Raw genomic sequence first — 18502 nt, forward strand, 5'->3', positions numbered from 1 at the left:
AACACTGTTCAGTTGAGCAATCCCATGTAAATGGGTAGCAAAGTAAATTTTTGGCAACCAATCACTGTATTATTTTCAAAAGCAAGTGCTTATTATTTATTTTAATCTGCATTTAATAGGTTGTCATTGTTGCTCAATGAACTGTGTGCATTTAACTAAATCAAATGTTTTTAAAAATTACTGTAATTTTCTTCACTATTAAAAAGCAAACTAGAAATGTCACATTTGACAAATAACTTGGGCTGGATGTTGCAAGTGAATGCCGATAGCTGTTTAGGGTTTCCGTAATTTTTAAAAATTCATTCAAGGGATGTGGGCATTGCTGGCTGGGCTAACATTTATTGGCCATCTCTGATTGCCTTCTAGAAGATGATAGTGAGCTGCCATCTTGACCCTCCGCAGTCCATTTGGGATAGGTATATCCACCATGCTGTTAGGGAGGGAATTCCAGCATTTTGATTCAGTTACACTGAAGGAACAGTCATCTAAGGGTATCATGGTGGCTCAGTGGTTAGCACTGCTGCCTCAAGGCGCCAGGATTCGGGATTCACAGCATTGGGCTCGATTCCAGTCTGTGTGGAGTTTTTACATTCTCCCCGTGTCTGTGTAAGTTTCCTCCTGTGGTCCAAAGATGTTTGATGGATTGTCTGTACTAAATTGCCCATAATACCCAGGGATGTGCAGATGGATTAGCTTTGGAAAATGCAGGGAAAGGGTGGGTCTGGGTGGGATACTCTTCATGGGGGTCAGTGTGGACTCAATGGGCTGAATGGTCTGCTTCCACCCTGTAAGGATTCTATGAGATATTTCTAAGTCAAGACGATGAGATCCCAGTGCAGGATCTGTGCTATGTGACGTAGGCATGAGGGAAAAAAATGATCAGACTGAGAAAATAGGACAGAAATCTCCAACATTAATTACTGTTCTGATGGAACAAGAGTTTATATTAACAGAAATAAGCTTTTTGGTGCTCGAGAAGTTATTTGCCAACCATTACGACCTATCACACCAAAAAGTTCACTGACAACCTGAATGCACTGAGCTCCAAATGTTTCTGCTTAGTAAGTAACTAGTGATCAAGTATCATATCTTAACACCAATACAAAAGGTACTGTTACAATATTAAATAAAAACCGAAAGAACTGCGGATGCTGTAAATCAGGAATAAAACTAGAAGCTGCTGGAAAAGCTCAGCTGGTCTGAGTTCTGTTATCAGTTCTGACGAAGGGTTACTGGTCCTGAAACGTTAACTCTGCTTTCTCCTTCACAGATGCTGCCAGACCCGCTGAGCTTTTCTAACAACTTTGTTTTTGTCTTTGTTACAATATTGACTGTAGAGAAAGTGGGTAAATCAGATAGCAACATGCAGGTTTCCGCTTCTAACTGCAAGTGAATAATGGCAGACAGTGCTCTCAGCTTAATGCAAAACCTGGGCCGAGAAAATAACAGCCCCATCATTGACTGAAGAGATCGGTGTCCAGCTTCATCCACTGCTTTCCAAGGAATAAGAATTAGAAGGACAAACCAAATTCCATTTTTGAAAACCTGTTAACAGACTAGATTACAGAGGTACACCAATTATACAGCACTGAAACAGGCCATTCAGCCCAATTCATCCATTCTATGTTAATGCTCCACACAAGCCTCCTCCTGTTCGCTTTACCCTACCAGCATAACCTTCTACAGAGATAATGGGAACTGCAGATGCTGGAGAATTCCAAGATAATAAAATGTGAGGCTGGATGAACACAGCAGGCCAAGCAGCATCTCAGGAGCACAAAAGCTGACGTTTCGGGCCTAGACCCTTCATCAGAGAGACCTTCTACAGAATTTAGTTTTGTCTCCATGCATTTTAAAGAGAAGCTAAATAGGCAGCTCTGCTATCCACCTCAACCATTTTGTGCCACATTCGCACCACACCTTCAGCATGAATCCGCTCGCCCATTTCAATTTGGGCAAAGCATGTATGGGAAAAGATTTCTCAAGAAAAAAATTCATCTCTTATTCCTGTTCAGGCCCAATCTAGTGACCCCCTGTTGACTGAATCTTCAAGTGAGTCATCGTCTCATACAGAGATGGCAGTCTGGTACAATGTGGCTTGTGATGTCCCTAACATTACACAGTGTGAAATAAGCATTCTGACAAGGCAGTCAGAAAGCTGTCCTGGCACACTTAACCTACCTTTATAGGGTTTACTTTGCTATTTTAAATCAGCCCACTTAATTCCTTCATTTGTATTATACTGCAAAATGGCCAGCTAAAAGTGAAATCATCAATGGCAGCAACAAAAGGCAGTGAACACGGTGTTCTTGGGGCATTACTATGCCAAGATAGTATCCATCAGATTGGGAGATTCTGTTTCTCAGTCAACAGCTTCCTGCTAATTTACAATTCAGAAAGTATTGTTTTTATGCATTGGACCTTAAAGGAATAATGCACATTAATCCCGGACATTGTCAGTCCCCTTTTATCATTCAAACCTAACTGAGTAAGTGAGGCACAGACAGGTTGCCTGATAGATACCGACAGGCTCCTACATCCTCTGGAACTGCTCGTACATTCCCAGCAATCCCATTTATCCATCCAAGTGGACATGCATACACCCCACCCCTACACCGCCCCCTTCCAGATGCCCAGCCGCTGATGCAAGAGAATCAGACGTCCACCTGTATGACCCTCAAGTCATATTCAATTATTGATCTGAAGAGAACCGATGCTGCTCCCGTGTTGCCAAGTGTGCTGTGCTTAATCCCTCACCACAGGCATTCCTTGCCTGAAGCAGAGACTCTTAAAAGTGCATTACATTACTACGTACTTACAAGAAACCTACGTGATTAGTGCGACTTAAGTTATATTAAAGCGTCAGAGTGTGCTGCTTTAGGATTTACAGAACCTTCTGGTTTTTATTTAACCTGTGCTCATGCTGACATCTAATCCAACCAGCAACTGGATTTAAGTTCTACATTCAGCACAAGGCGCGTCTTACTGAGTGGGACACTAATGCAAAGTAGAGAAGCCCTAGCTGACTGAAGATATCGGCACCTGGACACAATTTCTTGTCCTGGACACATTCATTCTTCGTCACGACATGTGCTTCTCTCCAACAACTGAAAAGAAATTGGAAATCTAAAAATAAAGCAACAGTTTCACACAGAACCAACTTCGATTCGATCTTCGCTAACTCTCTCATTTCTGTACCATCTGACAAGCCGTGTCCATTCAGCGACAGCACCTCCACGAATATAGTATTTGAAATCAGGTCAGAGGAAAGATTCTCAGAATTGATTTTTCCTGAAGATGCACAATCAGATTAACCAGCCTGCCACGGGGTAATTTTGTGAAAAGTGAACAAGTTTCCTGGGCTAGAAAATATACTGAAGATATCTGGAGAGAGAGAGAGAAAGAGAGAGAGAGAGAAGGAGAGTCCTTCATGGTAACCTCAGCTTTTGTAGGAATTGAACCTATGATGGTGGTGTCACTTTGCATTGCAAACCAGCCAATCAGCCACCTGAGCTAACCAACCTCCCATTCAATCAAAACATATCGAATGTTGTTCCCTGCCATTTACTTTCTGCATGGGGCCACATATTGGGCATGAGAACAGTTTCACCTCGAGCTCTCCAAGCAAGAACTGCATGGTTTCAATCTAGTTTAATGGGACCCAGAGGCAGGTGGAGGACAGACACCTCAGGTCAGAGAGGGTTCTGAGCTCAGAAGGGAATCTATATTGCCTAAAAATAACCAGAAAGTGCTGCAGAAGCTCAGCATGTCTGGAAGAATCTGAGAAGAGAGAAACAGAGTGAACATTTTGAGTTTGGTGTGGCTCTTCTTCAGAATGGAAGAGTATCTCATTTATCTCTTAGCAACAAGTTCAAGAATGGCAATGCAGGCCAATAGCTGAGCAGTCTGCTCTTGGTTAGAGAATGTAACAATGAAGTTCACATGAAGGACTCTCCTTCTCAACCTCATGGTGACTCTCAGGTTAAACCACCACAATAGTCTTCTCTGTCTAATGAGAGAGCTGCTCTGTACTCTGGTAGGATTATGACAACTTTACCTCTATTGGAGATGGCTGAGAAAAGAATGATTTGTAACATGTTCAAAGCAAGTTTTCTCACCTCCCAGATGGACTCCCATTGACCCAAAAGCACATTGACCATCGAACATTATTATCCCTCCTTTGGTATCTGCAACTACTCCACAAGCTTTACCTTGTGTCTCAGTCTAGCATATATACTGTGATCAACCTGTTACCCTCAGGCTACTTAAAATGCAGGAGGTTACATGCCTGTTTCAGATTTACCATGACTTTTAGGGAGCTTAACCTTTTCAAAGTTCTCAAAACATGGTAAGTGATATAACCTGGTCATCCAGAGGATTTTTCATTTGATCAAAGTGAAGTTTGGTTCAATAATTAAACTTTCCCTCTGAGTTGGAACAGCAATAATCTGTAACAACTGTAATGTCTCCTCGTATCAATTCCACAGGAAGGAAAAATATCAACATTTCTGACCAAGTCATTACTCAGAACGAGGGCCCAAAACAGACCGTAAAATGTGAGGCTGGATGAACACAGCAGGCCAAGCAGCATCTCAGGAGCACAAAAGCTGACGTTTCGGGCCTAGACCCTTCATCAGAGAGGGGGATGGGGGGAGGGAACTGGAATAAATAGGGAGAGAGGGGGAGGCGGACCGAAGATGGAGAGTAAAGAAGATAGGTGGAGAGGGTGTAGGTGGGGAGGTAGGGAGGGGATAGGTCAGTCCAGGGAAGACGGACAGGTCAAGGAGGTGGGATGAGGTTAGTAGGTAGCTGGGGGTGCGGCTTGGGGTGGGAGGAAGGGATGGGTGAGAGGAAGAACCGGTTAGGGAGGCAGAGACAGGTTGGACTGGTTTTGGGATGCAGTGGGTAGAGGGGAAGAGCTGGGCTGGTTGTGTGGTGCAGTGGGGGGAGGGGATGAACTGGGCTGGTTGAGGGATGCAGTGGGGGAAGGGGAGATTTTGAAACTGGTGAAGTCCACATTGATACCATATGGCTGCAGGGTTCCCAGGCGGAATATGAGTTGCTGTTCCTGCAACCTTCGGGTGGCATCATTGTGGCAGTGCAGGAGGCCCATGATGGACATGTCATCAAGAGAATGGGAGGGGGAGTGGAAATGGTTTGCGACTGGGAGGTGCAGTTGTTTGTTGCGAACTGAGCGGAGGTGTTCTGCAAAGCGGTCCCCAAGCCTCCGCTTGGTTTCCCCAATGTAGAGAAAGCCGCACCGGGTACAGTGGATGCAGTATACCACATTGGCAGATGTGCAGGTGAACCTCTGCTTAAGGTTCACCTGCACATCTGCCAATGTGGTATACTGCATCCACTGTACCCGGTGCGGCTTTCTCTACATTGGGGAAACCAAGCGGAGGCTTGGGGACCGCTTTGCAGAACACCTCCGCTCAGTTCGCAACAAACAACTGCACCTCCCAGTCGCAAACCATTTCCACTCCCCCTCCCATTCTCTTGATGACATGTCCATCATGGGCCTCCTGCACTGCCACAATGATGCCACCCGAAGGTTGCAGGAACAGCAACTCATATTCCGCCTGGGAACCCTGCAGCCATATGGTATCAATGTGGACTTCACCAGTTTCAAAATCTCCCCTTCCCCCACTGCATCCCTCAACCAGCCCAGTTCATCCCCTCCCCCCACTGCACCACACAACCAGCCCAGCTCTTCCCCTCTACCCACTGCATCCCAAAACCAGTCCAACCTGTCTCTGCCTCCCTAACCGGTTCTTCCTCTCACCCATCCCTTCCTCCCACCCCAAGCCGCACCCCCAGCTACCTACTAACCTCATCCCACCTCCTTGACCTGTCCGTCTTCCCTGGACTGACCTATCCCCTCCCTACCTCCCCACCTACACCCTCTCCACCTATCTTCTTTACTCTCCATCTTCGGTCCGCCTCCCCCTCTCTCCCTATTTATTCCAGTTCCCTCCCCCCATCCCCCTCTCTGATGAAGGGTCTAGGCCCGAAACGTCAGCTTTTGTGCTCCTGAGATGCTGCTTGGCCTGCTGTGTTCATCCAGCCTCACATTTTATTATCTTGGAATCTCCAGCATCTGCAGTTCCCATTATCCCCAAAACAGACCGTATGTGGTGTTATTTCCTTACCACACTGGTAAACCTCACTATTGTTTAAAATCAAACTGAAAGTGACAGGGACAACTGCTTAAAATAAAATGACAGACGGAGTAAATGGAAGATGCAATCGGGAAGAGAATTCTTGCAAACACACGCTGGTTCTAAGCGGGTAGGAGAAAATAAGCTGTATTTACATGAGCACTTTCCATGACTAGCCAACATCCAAAAGCACTTCGTCAATACAGAATTCCCACCTGGTCACTGCTGTAATATAAAGAGATACAGTAGCCAATGTAAAAACAACAAACCTTCATATACAGCAGTACAATAAACAACCAGCGAGGTGGCTGAAGTAACGATTGTAAAGGGATACAGAATGCCAGGAGATCTCCCTGGCAATGGGATCTTTTACAGCTATCTGAGAAGGCAGCAGGCCTCAGTTTAACATCCTCATAAAGAATTTATCGTACATATTACGGCATCCAATCAGAGCAGGGACTGTTATTTTGCTCGTCAAGTCATTTTATTTCAATTAGCAAATGTGATAGAAGTTAATTGTGCAGCAAATCCAGTTTTTATTTCAGCACAAGCCTTTACAAACAAATAAATGAGCCTGCATTCCACTTTAAGTACAGACAGCCGACGGAAAAAGAATTGACTTGGAGGTTCACTGGTCCGAGTGCGGTGCCTCTCGCCTTTTGCCACACAGCCTGCGATAGGATTATGTAATTCAGAGGTGTGAGGATTTCTCTGGTTATCATTTTGTCTCTCAAACGTTTTTGTTATCTCTGGTGATTTAACGCCTGGCTTTTTCAGAGGACTGGCACAGGTACGTTGGCAGAATGGCCTCCTTTGAAGCTAGGCTATCGTGTTAGTGCTCTGGCTACAGATGTACCACCTAAAGTGAATGTCCACAAATGCCATGGTGGCATGTAGCACTGCAGCCTCACTGCGCCAGGGACCTCGGTTCAATTCCAAACTTGGATGGCGTCCGAGTGGAGTTTGCACATTCTCCCCGCGTATACGTGGGTTTCTCCCCGGTGCTCCGGTTTCCTCCCACAGTCCAAAGATGTGGATTGGCTGTGCTTATTTGCCCCATAGGGGATAGGGATGTGCAGGCTATGTGGGTTAGCCGTGGGGAATACAGGGTTAAGGGGATAGAGTGAGCAGGGGAGGGGGTTCGTATGGAATGCTTTTTGGAGAGTCAGTGTAGACTTGATGGGCTGAATGGCCCCTTGCTACACTGTAGGGATTCTATGAGCATGTGGGGTTAACTAAACTGAAACTTGGTCTGCACCCGGAGAAGAGTTAAATGCAAACGGTGCAAATCCCAAAGATGCATGATTGAAAGTTAAGTTTAACATTCACTTAGCCTTGAAATAAAGACATCATTGTGAATTCTTACTTAAAATTTTGCAGTTGCAAATATACTCATCTTTACTGCAACAAAATCCCTGTCCGCAATGAAAACTGTGGCTGTAATTACAACATATTACTCCGAGGCAGAATCTCCACTCACGAAATTACAGCAAAATCTCAAAGCACTTCCCTGTCTGCAACATCGCAGAACTTATAAAATAATAGTAGGCTGGGGCTGACCGGACTCTGGGAGGGCTGCAACAAAATGCCCCTCAATCCATCTTTATCATGACACTGCAGAATACATAACTCCAAAAGTGGTATTAAACATTGCTTCTGAGATGCAGAACCAGTGTGACTTTGTAAAGACTTATAAAATGAAACCGATCTCAGTTAAATGTTAACAAAGTATCGTCAGTCCTGCAGATGTTCACTATACACGAGGAAACATCCTGGTCAGGACTCGAATTCAGTAATTAGAGACTTAATAATGAACTACTATCAAATGTACACTAACTCATTCTAAGTTGCAAGTCAGAGGTCATACAAGTCTCTATCACCCTATACAATTTCAGCAGCTTTATAACCAATGGAGCGAGCGGTTATATCAAGAGTGGTCACTGTTATCACACATAACGCTCACTTTAGGAAACGCTACAGCCAATGTGGGCATCACCAGATTCTCAGGAACGGCAATGTCATAAAGACAAAGTAACCTGTTGGCTGAGGGGTAATATCGCGAAGGACCAAAAGAATTGGAATTAGGTTTATTGTCATATGTACTGATTTGAGTACAGTAAAAAGTTTACACGGCACCACTTACAGTGCCGTCTTATGTAGAAAGGTACCTAGATTTAGAAGTTTAAGTACAAAGCAGAAAAATAAAGAAACAAGGTTGAGAAGTTAAACGTTATAATTCTTCTTACTAAAAAAAAAGCAGCAAAACAAAGAAACGGAGGAAAATGTTCAACACCACTGTCCACAAGTGCCTGGTCACACTGGGCTCACACTCCTCACTGAGGCTCAACCACCCCTGCTCCAGGCTGCCTGCTCTCACCACCTTGCAGCCCTCCTTCAAAACAGTGACCAAGGGGCCAGGAACTAATGCCCAATTTGAAAGGTGGCATCTGTGGCAGGTTGGTACTCCCTCAACACTGCAGTCGAACGGGATTCAAACGGTGGCCCTGTACCTCTGGGGGAAAGGTGCCACCAGCAGCATGCGTAAAACAAAAATGTGATCAGGAAGATCCAAGTCACAGGCAGGAGAAATGATACACCGGCCCAGTGGGCAACAAATTAATATTGTCACATTTTACAGTTGTGTAAGCACATTAGAAGCAACAATGAATACCTCAATTAGTGACAATAAGCAGCTATTTGCAACCTTCTCACCATCTTGCCCCTGACTAATAACCAGAAGAATCATCTTCTCGCTATCTCTCTGAACCCCTGACAGCAGCTGAGGCCATTTGCTACAACTCGCCCTTGATATTTTTAGTTCCTGGTTGTGTGGATTGCTCTTAAAACTTATTAACACAACAATGAGATAACAGAACACCTCCACACACTCACCTCTCTCTCTCTCTCTTTCTCTCTCGCACACACACACACACGCAAACACACACACACACTCTCTCTCACATATACACACACACGTATTCTCATGTTCACACACGCTCTCATGTTCACACACACATACTCCCATGTTCGCGCACACATACACACACGTTCTTACACCCAACCTCTCACACACACATACTCTCAGACACACATGCACTCTCTCTCACACATACTCTCACACACTCACATACTCTCAGACACATGCACTCTCTCACATACTCACACTCATACTCTCTCACACTCACATGCACACACATATATTCTCACACATACACACACACTTGCTCTCTTGCACACACACGCATACTCACATTCTCTCACACACACGCATGCTCTTTCGCACACACACACAATCTCAGACACATTCTCTCTCACACACTCTCTCACACACACTCTCACACACACACATATACACTCTCTCACACATATTCTCATGTTCACACAAACGCTCTCATGTTCGCACACACACACACAAACTCTTACACCCACACTCTCTCACGCACGCACACACACACATGCACTCTCTCACACACACATACTCTCACACATACTCTCTCACACTCTCACGTGCACGCACATGTTCTCACACACACATTCACACATATTCTCTCTCACACACACTCTCTTGCACACACACATATGCACTCTCTCACACACATATACACGCACACACACTCTCAGATGCACACAATCACACACACACACACTTACACACACGCATTCTCTCACACATACATACACACGCACTCTCTCTCAGACGCGCATACACACACACAATCTCTATCTCACATTCTCACACACACTCTCTGACACACACACACACTCTCCCACATTCACTCACACACACACTCTCACAGACACACTGTCTCACACACACACTGTCTGACACACACGCAGTTGCTCATACACTCACTGTCTGACACGCACTCGGACTAACAATAGCGAGTGTAGCCCCATAGTCGTGCGACAAAGCAAAGAAATATCCCAGTGGGTTTTCGTGCTGGCACCAAACGCAGCAATGTTTTCAAACCGAACACCTTCATTAATCAGCAGCATCAGGCAGATTCATAATTCATACACAGGGACTGTCGACACGGCAGCTTCCCTCTGCAACATAGGCTAATGTATGCAAAATGTCATGCTTCTGAATCTCCAAAATACAACATTTCAGAAGAGAGAGACACTGAGAGGTACCCCGAGCAGCATCATTGATCGCCGAGGGCTGTGTAAGACGCTTTAAGTTTGCACGGACATTTTTAGGCTGCTTTTGAAATGTCACGCCGACGCTTTCACGGTCATGTAACCGACTAACACGTCCAGCTTTCTGCTCCTTACAGCCATTCAGACAGCTTTTTTTTCTGAAAACAGGCACTGTTGCCCTCACAACCTTTCCCCTAAATCTCTCCCACAGCCAAATCCCCGGCCGTTAAATATCTCTCAAAACAAGAACTGGCCAGTCCACACAATGGGGCTCCAATCGCTCACAGTAAGATAGTACAAAAGCAGGTTTACATTCTCTGTTACTAAGGGGAGGATATGAAGGTCTGTAAAATAAACCAAATTCTTGCCCATTAGACACTGACAACAGCGAAAGCGCGACCCCCTTCCCTCCCAGATCCTAGCACATTCCTCCCAGTTTGAGAACAAACGGTGCAGGTAATACACCGGAGGGTGATGGGCAATCTGGGGTTAGAAGTAACTTCAGGTTGGGGGGAGTGTGTGTGTGTGTGTCTCAGTGTGTGTGTGTGTCGCTCTGTCTCTGTATGTCGCTCTGTGTGTGTGTGTGTGTGTGTGTGTCGCTCTGTCTCTGTATGTCGCTCTGTGTGTGTGTGTGCGTGTGTATCTATGTCTCAGTGTGTGTATGTCGCTCTGTCTCTGTATGTCGCTCTGTCTGTGTGTGAGTCACTCTCTCTCTCTGTGTTTGTGTGTGTGCATGTGTGTGTGTGTGTGTGTGTGTGTGTGTGTGTGTAGTGGGGCGGGGGGCTAGTCTACATGACTTATGCCAAGAATTTATAAACGACACATTAATACTGTTTACATTCTCCCAAATCCACACAAGGTACTCGATCTTAAGGAAGGGAAGATACCACGGCAAAGAAAAAGACTTCCAAATGAGGAGAGTGGGAAGGAGTCACAATTTTGGGGGTGGGGGGGAAGGAAAGGGGGTCATAATTTCTGGAGAAAAACGTTCACAATTTGGACGATGGGGAATGGAAGATTCACAATTTGACGGCAAAAGGCTTCACAATTCGAAACAAGTACTCAATTTGAATTAAAGTACAGAATTTGAAGAAGGTGCACTTATTAAAAAAAGATGCTCAACTTTTGTAAGGTTTACAATGTGGTTACAAAAGAAAGTACATAACTTGAGAAAAGGTGTACAATTCGGAAATAGATACTTGGGTATTTTTGTTGTAAATTGTGTAACAAGCAGTTCGGATTGCTACAAACTGTGTCACTGTGAGCAAGAAATGGATCTGTTCGCAACGGATACACAGCCGTTACCTTACCCCAGCTCCCTGGTTGTGTTGGCGGACACTCGCCCCGAGCTTCTCCTCCTGATGGACCTGTTGAGGGAGGGGATGGATGGACACTCTCCTTCTCTGAAGTCCAACGCTCAGCAAGGGGATGTTGTCTGCTGCATGTCCTGTAGCACAGCTGTTCAGTCACCCCTGTCCTCACTGCTCAGACAGGACCACGCACTCTCTCCCACTGACAGACACTCAGCGCTGCTCCCGTACCTGAGCTGCAACTCTGCCCCCTGATCCGCCTGTCAATCAATCGGTCCCTGGCTTGGGGGTCTCATGTGGTGCTGATTGGCCACTGTTGCGTCAATCAACTCTTGTGGGTGGGATGATGGGCGTGCCCCACCTCTATCAATCATTCCATCCCAGGAGCGAGTGAAGACTGCAGAAGAGTTATCAAATAAACCTTGGGGAATTAGTCGATGCAATATTGCAAAATCATTTTATTTTGTTAGGGTGGTGGGGACAATAAAGTGACTGCAAAAGGCTGATAGGCGGTTGCAAATTCTTGCTTTAATTTCCACCCCCCCCCATCCAAAATGACTAACTGTACATTATGGCTTGGCAGAAATCAAATGTTTCTGAAAACCACATACATTCATATCCCCACTTTTTAATTCCTTTTCTTTGAACCACAAATATCAAGAAGGGTTTTATTTTCCAGACGCGTCGAGCTGATTAGAGTTGAAACCGCTGGACCACGGTGAACATAAATTGGAAATAAATGGCAAATTACAATTAGTTATGATAGGAGGACAACATTATGTGGACTGCACTTCAATGTGTCCAGTCTCTCTTTGGCTTTCAAGGACACCCCAAAAACACCGACTGATTTGTGCAAATGAATTATGCAAATCTAGAAAACAATTAGTCATACATGTCTAAAACAAGAGGAAAAGGTGAACCTACTCTGTAACAGAGGGGACACATAATTGTGAAACATCAAATGCTTTAATTACTGGCAAAATCTACTTATTAAAAGTCAGTGACTTGTTGGAAATTACAATTTTACTAATTTGAAGAGAAGCGTAACAGGAGCAATATAAATACAAAACTGAAAGAAATTATTTAGTGAGTTGCTTAACATTCCGGTACGATTTTGGATAGTTTTTTTTGCACATTTAGATACTAGCTACTCACCAAGAAGCTACTATCTTAATTGGACATTATTAGCTGCTCTCTTCTTGGCTTTGAATACAATAATTTTTTATGGGTTTTCTTGCCAGTCTTTCAGCAAGTTAACTGAAGAAGGTAGATTTTCCAAATCCTCATTCACAGCAAAATGTTTCATTCTGTCCTGTGATAGTTACCAGTTCTCCATTCAACTGCAAACCCTCAAGATAAATGGGATTTTATCAAAAATTTGGAAAAATCTACTCAAATGGCAAAGTTTGGTTTTGCACTTGAGTGTTAACTGTCTTGCAATGAGGCACTAAGATTCAGAGTGAAATTTGAGGCTATTTACCAAGAAACAGATAATATTGAGGTCCAAACCAAGGAGTACCTACTCTTACTTATCAATGAGAGCTTTCACATACATGGAGTTGAACTCTTAAAGCAAATGCAGTAATAAAATGATGTAAATACTCAGGAGTCAGCTTACTTCTGTGGACAGAGAAACAGAGTTAATATTTCAGGTCAGTGACCTTCCATTAGGAATCTAGAAGCAGGACAAGGTCATTCGGCCCGCTCTACCATTCGATATGATCATGGCTGATCTACTATCTATAGTCATTTTCCTGCTATTGCCCCATACATTTGATGCCTTTGGAGTCTAAAAATTCATTTGTCTCTTTCTTGAATATATTCAATGACTTAATATCCACAGTTTTTTGTGGTAGAGAATTCCACAGGTTCACTCCCTTTTAAACTGTTCCTTGTGTCATTCCTAAATGGTCTATGCTGTATCCCAAGACTCTAGACTTGCCAGCTCAAAACTCTGAAACTCAGCAGAAGGCTGATTCTGCAATCACTGCACTTTGTGAGAAATGTTGTCTCAGATGAGACATTGAACTGAGGGTCCGGGTGCTTGGTCAGGTGGACATAAATGACCCTATGGCATTGCAAACATTGAATAATTTAGAAACTGAACTGGACCAGCCAGATACATCGTGGGGCTACAACAGATCACAGGGTAGAAAGCCTGTCTCATGCCCCCTTATAGCCCTCCTAAGCCCTTTCTTCAGCTCCTTCCTTGATAACTTGTATCCCTCCAGAGCCTTTTCCGTTCCTTGCTTCCTAAACTTTACATAAACATCCTTCTTCCTCTTAACCAGTCGTTCGACCTCTCTTGAGAACCAAGGCTCCCTCACGCGACTGCATCTTCCTTGCCTGCCAGGGACAAACATATCGAGCGCACGCAGTATGCATTCCTTAAACAATCTCCACATTTCAGTAGTGCTCTTCCTTGACAGCAGCTGTTCCCATTTTACATTACCCAGTTCTTGCCTGACAGAACTGTAATTACCCTTCCCCCAATTATAAACCTTACCTTGCTGTATGTACCTCTCTGATGAAGGGTCTAGGCCCGAAGCGTCAGCTTTTGTGCTCCTGAGATGCTGCTTGGCCTGCTGTGTTCATCCAGCCTCACATTTTATTATCTTGGATTCTCCAGCATCTGCAATTCCCATTATCTCTTGCTGTATGTACCTTTCCTTTTCCATGACTTTTGTAAAAGTAACAGTTATGATCGCTACCACCAAAATGCTCTCCTACCAGCAGGTCTAACGCCTGGCCTAGTTCATTGCCAAGCGCCAAATCCAAAGTGGCCTCTCCTCGTGTTGGCCTATCTACGTACTGTGTCAGGAATTCTTCCCGAATGCACTGGACAAAATCCTCTCCGTCTAAACTATTACAACTAAAATGTTTCCAGTCAATATTTGGAAAGTTAATGTCACCTGTGACTACAACCCTGTGACTTCTGCACCTTTCCAGTATCTGCCTCCCAATCTGCTCCTCCAGTTCTCTGCAATTATTAGGGGGTCTCTTTTAAAAACCCTCAACAAAGTGACTGCTCCTTTCTTGTTCTGACCTTCACCCAAACTGACTCTGTAGACATTTCATTCTCGAACTGCCTTTCAGTAGCTGCTATACTAGCCCTGACTCGCACTGCCACTCCCCGCCTCTTTCTCCACCCTCCCCATTTCTTTTAAAGCATTTAAATCCTGGAACTTTCAACAACCATTCCTGTCCCTGAGTTACCCAACGTTCTGTAATGGCCACAACATCGCAGTTCCAAGTACTGACCCATGCTCCTAAGTTTTTTGTTATTGAATTCAAATGTTTTTTGTTATTGAATTCAAATGTCATAACTTGTCACAGTGAGATTTGAACACACATCTCCCGAAAACTAGTTTGAGGATCCATATTACCAGCCCAGTGACTCGTCTATTAGTGACATTAGCGCTGCATCTCTAAATCTAATGCAACAGTTCAATAGGTTAGCTCACTAACACCTTCTTCAGGGCAATTAGGGTTGGGCATTAATTGTTGGCTTAGCCAGCAGCATCTACATCCCAAATGTAAAAGTAAAAATATAAAATGAATACAACAGAAAAACGCTGGTTGTTAGAACTTTACTACAATTGATGACTGATGCAGCAGCTTTAACTGAACCTAAAAGGGTGTTGTATGGGAAGAGGCTTGGGTGATACATTGGAAAGGAACCTTCGAAGATACTGAGAAGTCCAGCAGAAGGCGATGGAAGATAGACTTGATTCCCATTCTGTCTGACATCGCATTGCATGGAGTTTCTTAGAATGTGAAGCCAGTTAATTATTATGTGGAAAGTGTTTGATTGTAATGTTCAGGAAAGACTTTGCGTACCATGTAAAAATGACATCTTCAGCTCAGCCGTCAGTCTCTCACCTGACAAGCTGAAGTGCACAGGCTCAGTTCCATCCTATCCATGGTATGTATTGCTGCAAACACTAAGGGAAAGCCACAACAATAGACCATTCAGCTCCCTCAACCTATTTTGATACAGCCTATACCATTAGCAGAAAAATGTTGAATGAAATTCTCTGGAGAAGATAGTCTCTCTCCACTATTTATATTTTGGTGTCAGTTCATTTCCAAAAATTGTGCTCTAGTTTCATAGAACATAGAACATTACAGCGCAGTACAGGCCATTCGGCCCTCGATGTTGCGCCGACTGGTGAAACCAATCTGAAGCCCATCTAACCTACACTATTCCATTATCATCCATATGTTTATGCAATGACCATTTAAATGCCCTTAAAGTTGGCGAGTCTACTACTGTTGCAGGCAGGGCATTCCACGCCCTTACTGCTCTCTGAGTAAAGATTCTACCTCTGGCATCTCTCCTATATCTTTCTCCCCTCAATTTAAAGCTATGTCCCCTCATGCTAGCCATCACCACCTGAGGAAAAAGGCCCTTACTGTCCACCCTATCTAATCCTCTGACCATTTTGTATGTGTTTCACATTGATGGTTAGCACATTTAGCTTTAAGTCAAAATGAAACTTCTTTTAAGTGTCCTGACTGTAAGAAAACTTACAGTCTGGTTCTGAGGAAAGGTCACCAGACCCGAAATGTTAACTCTGTTTTTATCTATACAGATGCTGTCAGAGCTGCTGAGATTACCCAGCAATTTTGTTTTTGTAAGAAAACTCGTTGAGTCAAAGTTCAGTGATAATGGGAACTGCAGATGCTGGAGAATCCAAGATAATAAAGTGTATAGCTTCATCAGAGAGCGGGTCTAGGCCCGAAACGTCAGCTTTTGTGCTCCTGAGATGCTGCTTGGCTTGCTGTGTTCATCCAGCTTCACACTTTGTTATCTTGAGTCAAAGTTCAGTAAGTTTCACTCAGCATTTCTGCATCTTAACTAGGGCTCCTTGATGAGGAGCCTGGGAAGTTAAAACAGAAAATATCCCCTTACTGAAGAATCAACAGCTCCAAGTAATATTGAAAAGGCAATAGCTAAATGCATGGAATGCATTGTGAATCATGAATATTGCCCTATCCAATCATAGGTGTGTCACAAGGTACATTGTTTTGCTCACAGTACAAGTAAAATACAAATATAAATATACTTGCAGAACATGAATTATAAAAATGTGATGCATATTGTTTGAAATATTAAAAATGAATAAACATACATAAATTTAGTATTCATAAAGCAAAAAAGATATATTGTTCATGTTGAAATGCATAACAAACACTTAATGAGATGTTGATATACACGCTAAAGCCATCAATTGAAATGCATAATGCATTATAATCTAAAATAAGTTTAAATGAACTATATTAACATACTGTGAGAGCAGTACCAGTGAAACTCTAACTCCTTTCTCTTGCCCACTTGCATTGCTTTTGAACTGAATTATTCAATTCTTTTGTATTTTTCCCTCAGTTGCATTCCCAAAATGATATTTCTTATCCTCCAATCTTGCCTTATTTTGGACAGATTCTCCAAAACAATGTTTACTCTGCAAACCAAATTATTCTTCATCTCAATGCCATCATGAATTACCACAGTTCTGTGTGTTCTATCCATACTATCACCTCTCGGACACAAAAAGGACTAACATTTTTTAGCTCATGATGACATCACATCAATGTTTGATACACAGCGAATCAGTTTTGATTGTGATGGCCATCAAATAGACAAGTTTAGGAATCTACTTGTACACGGCAAGATCTCACTAATGAGACAAATGATCAATCAATCTGCTTTTGACAGCGCTGGTTGAGTCGGAACTCCAGCAAAACTCTTCAAATAATGAGAGGGAATCTTTAAAGATCACTCCAAACAGCAGAACATTCTGACAGGGCCTATGAATGGCATCTCATCTGAAACAGCGCACCTTGAGCAATATGGCAGTTCCCTCTGTACTGTTCAGGGAAGTTAGATGAAATCAAATTTAGGAATGACTTTCAATGGAAGTATTACTGTTCCTTTTATGTGGATGGTGAGTGTACTCCAATTCTGTCTGTGTATACACAAAGTACCACTTCAAACAATAAAAATGTTCCCTTAGCAACCATGCCAGCACCAAATGAATGAAGTAATTAAGTGGTCCCTTTAGAAAATAAAACCATGGCAACAGATCTACTTGCGATGGTTCTAAAGCATGACAGTAAGCCATCATTATATTCAACACTGGTAAATTACACTGTGGTGGGTATGGTGTAAGGAAATGTTTCCTCAAGGCTTTCCAGACACGAGTATGAGATAGGAAAGGACTATCTGAACCTATCTACCAATTTTGCATGTTGATAAAATTTATCCTGCCTTTTTGAATTGTTAATGACAGAATTTACACCCTACAAAAGCAGTGCGGCACAATGACTCAGTGGTTAGCACTACTGCCTCACAGTGTCAGGGACCTGGGTTCAATCCCAGCCTTGGGAAGCTGTTTGTGTGGAGTTTGCACATTCTCCCTGTGTCTGTGTGAGTTTCTTTCAGGTGCTCCAGCTTCTTCCCACAGTCTAAAGTTGTGCAAGTTGGGTGGATTGGCCATAGTGCCTAGGGATGTGCCAGCTGTGTGGATTTGCCATGGGAAATGCAGGGTTGTAGGATAAGTGGTGAGTCTGGAATGCACTCCAGAGAGTTGGTATAGGCTTGTTAGGCCAAATGGCCTGTTTCCACTCTGTAGGCATTCTGCATGTAGTCAATTCAGCACGTTAAGCCTAATCCTATATAAGGTTATGACATTGGTTCGTAAGATTTGTCAACCTGTGCTTCAAACATCCTCAATGACTGCGCTTTCATATCCCCTACTTCAGTCTTCACACAGATTGAACAAATCAAATGGGCAGAGGTAGCCACGAGGAACAATTCATACAGTGTATTTGGGACAGTTTCCACTGATAAATGTGAACTTATCAGTGATGAGGTTATTCTGGTAATGT

General features: G+C 43.6%; 1 protein-coding gene across 1 annotated transcript in view; it reads right to left on the bottom strand.

The window, feature by feature from the left end:
• cdh23 (cadherin-related 23) overlaps positions 1–11842 on the bottom strand; it is an 807091-nt gene extending 795249 nt beyond the window's left edge. Inside the window, exon 1 of the mRNA XM_059640347.1 lies at positions 11612–11842. The gene's annotated coding sequence lies outside the window, so the exon portion shown is untranslated. The remainder of the gene's footprint in view (positions 1–11611) is intronic.
• Positions 11843–18502: the final 6660 nt, after the last annotated feature.

The sequence above is a fragment of the Stegostoma tigrinum genome, chromosome 37 (genome assembly GCF_030684315.1).
Source record: "Stegostoma tigrinum isolate sSteTig4 chromosome 37, sSteTig4.hap1, whole genome shotgun sequence".
NCBI classification, from domain to species: Eukaryota; Metazoa; Chordata; class Chondrichthyes; order Orectolobiformes; family Stegostomatidae; genus Stegostoma; species Stegostoma tigrinum.